This window comes from Solanum verrucosum, unplaced genomic scaffold (genome assembly GCF_900185275.1).
Source record: "Solanum verrucosum unplaced genomic scaffold, falcon-dt-bn FXZP01001323.1, whole genome shotgun sequence".
NCBI classification, from domain to species: Eukaryota; Viridiplantae; Streptophyta; class Magnoliopsida; order Solanales; family Solanaceae; genus Solanum; species Solanum verrucosum.
In genome coordinates this window covers 1-4,419 of record NW_026019513.1, presented here as the reverse complement: position 1 = coordinate 4,419, position 4,419 = coordinate 1, and the positions used below count along the sequence as shown (strand labels likewise).

The following is a 4,419-nucleotide window of genomic DNA, read 5'->3' as shown; positions in this document are numbered from 1 at the left end:
GTCTCAAATACGACTTTAAATGATGGGATCGACTTTAGCTTTGGGATAGAAAGAATAAAAAAAAAAAAAAAAAAAAAATGACCTTTGCCCCAGTTTTTTACAAATATGGAATTTTGGATTTTTTTTGGTTAGACCGAACCCAACGACAGGGTTGCCTACGTATCTTGTTGAAACAAGAATCAGGTCAAACGTAGTTCATGTACATTGATTTTCTTTTTTCTTTTTTTTTTTTTTTTTTTTTTTTTTTTTTTTGATTTTTTTTTTTTTTTTTTTTGGAAGAGCCAATGAAGCAGAAGAACCAAGGAAGTAAATTAACTCTCAACAAGGGTGACAACATATGAATTAATACTTAGACACAGAACCAAGAATTTCATTACATCAACCTTTGAAATGTCAAGTCCAAACATAAGGGTTTCTAATACCGAAAAATCACATCATATATAATATCTCTTCACAGCATCAGCATTGATGACCATTTCTGTCATTTTGCCTTCTATATCTGCTAAGTAAAGAGCACCATTGGATAATACCTTCTTTACAATGAATGGTCCTTTCCAATTCGGAGAAAATTTGCCTTTGACTTCAGCCTGGTGTGGCAGAATACGTCTCAGCACTAATTGACCCTCTTCGAAACGTCTGGGACGCACCTTTTTGTTGTATGCTCGTGCCATTCTTTTCTGGTACAATTGTCCATGGCATACTGATGTCAATCGCTTCTCATCAATCAAACTTAATTGCTCCAAGCGTGTTCTGATCCACTCATCATCATCAATTTCAGCCTCTAACAATTCGCAGGGATGGAATCTCAACCTCTGCAGGTATAACTGCCTCAGTCCCATATACCACGAATAGGGGGTGGCCCCACTGACGTACGAACTGTAGTGCGATAACCCAACAAAGCAAAAGGCAACTTTTCATGCCATTGTCGAGAACTTTGCACCATTTTACGAAGTATTTTTTTATATTTTTGTTGGCGGCTTCTACAGCCCCATTTGCTTTTGGGCGATAAGGAGTCGAATTTCGATGTTCAATCTTAAATTGACGGCATACCTCTTGCATTAAGTGACTGTTGAGATTTGCAGCATTATCGGTAACAATTGCCTTTGGAATACCAAATCGACAGATGATGTTGAAATGAATGAAATCCACCACGACCTTCTTGGTCACTGACTTGAAAGTTACTGCTTCCACCCACTTTGTAAAGTAATCAATGGCCACCAGGATGAACCTATGACCATTCGATGCTTTTGGTTCTATTGGTCCAATCACATCCATTCCCCATGCCACGAAAGGCCATGGAGCAGACATCGCATGCAACTCGGAGGGAGGAGAATGTATCAAATCACCGTGTATTTGACATTCATGACACTTACGAACAAATCGTATAGAATCCCGCTCCATGGTGAGCCAATAATAACCTGCTCGAAGTATCTTCTTTGCCAGAACATATCCATTCATGTGAGGTCCACAAACTCCTGAGTGTACTTCAATCATGATTGTTGAAGCCTCTTTAGCATTTACACATCTTAGAAGACCCAAATCAGGTGTTTTCTTGTACAATATGCCTCCGCTTAAGAAAAAACCGCTAGCTAGTCGCCGAATAGTCCTTTTTTGATTACTAGTGGCATTAGTAGGACATTCTCCGGACTGAAGATATGTTTTAATATCATGGAACCAAGGTTTACCGTCAAATTCTTCCTCCACCAAGTTGCAATAAGCATGCTGATCACGAATCTGTATGTACAAAGGGTCGATATGAGCTTCGTCAGGATGTTGGAGCATCGAAGATAAAGTTGCCAATGCATCAGCAATCTCATTATGAACTCTAGGAATGTGTCTAAACTTTATTGACACAAACCGTCGACAAAGATCTTGTAAACAATGTTGATATGGTATGAGCTTTGGGTCACGAGTCTCCCATTCTCCTTGAATTTGATGGACCAGTAAGTCTGAGTCTCCTAGCACTAGCAACTCTTGGATGCCCATGTCAGCAGCTAACCTCAAACCCAAGATGCAAGCCTCATACTCTGACATATTATTGGTACAATAGAATCTAAGTTGGGCTGTTATAGGGAAATATTCCCCTGATTCAGACATAAGAACTGCTCCTATCCCAACTCCCTTCTTGTTAGCAGCACCGTCAAAGAACAACTTCCATCCTTGATCCTTATTATGAATAACTTCATCGATACATGATACCTCTTCGTCTGGAAAGTAGGTCTTAAGTGGTTCATATTCATCATCAATAGGGTTCTCTGCCAAATGATCTGCCAAGGCTTGAGCCTTCATTGCGGTCCGCGTCACATAGATAATGTCAAACTCTGTGAGTAATATTTGCCATTTCGCAAGCCTGCCCGTGGGCATGGGCTTTTGAAAAATGTATTTTAACGGATCCATACGAGAAATGAGATAAGTAGTATAAGATGAAAGATAGTGCTTCAACTTCTGTGCTACCCAAGTTAGGGCACAACACGTTCTTTCGAGAAGGGTGTACTTCGATTCATAAACGGTAAATTTCTTGCTGAGGTAATAAATGGCCTGCTCTTTCTTCCCAGTGCCATCATGCTGACCCAATACACATCCAAAAGAATTATCCAGTACTGACATATATAATATCAATGGTCTGCCCGGCTCGGGAGGAACCAACACAGGGGGATTCGATAAGTAATTCTTAATCCTTTCAAAAGCCTCTCGACATTCTTCGGTCCATTCGACTGTGGCATTCTTTTTTAACAACTTAAAAATGGGCTCGCAAGTTGTTGTGAGTTGAGCAATGAATCTACTGATGTAGTTTAACCTTCCTAGAAGGCTCATAACCTCAGTTTTATTCTTTGGAGGTGGCAGTTCCTGAATGCTTTTATTTTTGAAGGATCTAACTCGATACCTCGTCGACTGACTATAAACCCCAAAAGCTTTCCTGACGGTACTCCAAATACACATTTTGCAGGATTAAGCTTGAGATTATACCTGCGAAGCCTTTCGAAGAATCTTCTTAAGTCTTGCACATGATTTGACTGTTTTTTGATTTAATGATCACATCATCCACATAAACTTCGATTTCTTTATGCATCATATCATGAAACATGGTTGTCATTGCCCTCATATAAGTTGCTCCCGCATTTTTTAACCCAAATGGCATGACTCGATAACAATATGTACCCCATGGTGTGATAAAAGACGTTTTTTCTGCATCTTCATCATCCATAATAATCTGATGTAACCCGCATAGCAATCCACAAAAGATGCAATCTCATGTTTAGCACAATTATCCAACAAAATATGAATGTTGGGCAAAGGAAAATCATCTTTTGGACTTGCTTTGTTCAAATCACGATAATCAACACACATTCGAACTTTGCCGTCTTTCTTAGGGACAGGTACGATGTTGGCTAACCAAGAAGGATATTGAGCGACTCGAATGACTTTGGCCTCAAGTTGCTTTGTGATTTCCTCTTTAATTATTACACTCATGTCAGTTTTAAGCTTTCTCAACTTTTGCTTTACTGGAGGGAACTTAGGATCAATCGGCAACTTGTGAACCACCATGTCAGTGCTTAATCCAGGCATGTCATCATAAGATGACGCAAAAACATCCTTGTAATCAAACAGAGCCTGGATTATATCCTCCTTTTGATGTCGAGCATGTACGCTTATCTTAGTCTCTTTAATATTTTCATGATCCCCTAAATTTATCGTCTCAGTTTCACTCATATTTGGGTTTGATTTATTCTCAAAAGATTTGAAATCCCTGCTTACTTCTTCAAATACTTCGTCTTCATCATATTCGATTTCTTGACTTATTATTTCAGGATTAGGTCGAAGATTAGATTGGATTTTAAGATCCGGTGAAAAATTCTGCATGCATGTCATATCACTAGAATCGGCATAGAAAGAACTGTATAGAAGAAAACAAAATAAATATATTAGACTGAAATAAAAACACAATTACATCCTATTGAAAAGGAAAATAGAGAGTTTGAAATAAAACGACGAGACAAAATCCGAATTACAACCCTTGAATAAATCGGATGACAAAAAGAAAAACAAGACAGACTACCAAGACTCATTCTTAATGGGGAGAGGAGTGGCCTCCCAATTGTTCAGCTGGACATCAGGACCAATGAATTGCACATCTCTGTCGCTAGTGCCTTCTCCGAGTTCAATCATATCAGCCTCGACAAATAAATCTTGAAAATAGTTGATCAATTCTTCGTGAACCTCCAGCACTGGCTCTGGGAGTGGTGACTCAGAAGATTCTGTTGTGCGGGCTTTGGAAAGATTTGTATATGGGTGGTATAGGCTTGGTAAGTGACCATACATCTCTCTTCTGCTTTTGGCTTCATTTTGTCCTCGACTCTAGGCTTGTATCCTAAGCCAAAAGTACCAAGACTCTTTCGTGGACTCACCGGATAAGCTCTC

The 4,419-nt window shown here is 39.3% G+C and overlaps 1 pseudogene; it reads right to left on the bottom strand.

The window, feature by feature from the left end:
* Window positions 1-434: 434 nt before the first annotated feature.
* Window positions 435-4,412, bottom strand: LOC125822500 (uncharacterized; annotated as a pseudogene).
* Window positions 4,413-4,419: the final 7 nt, after the last annotated feature.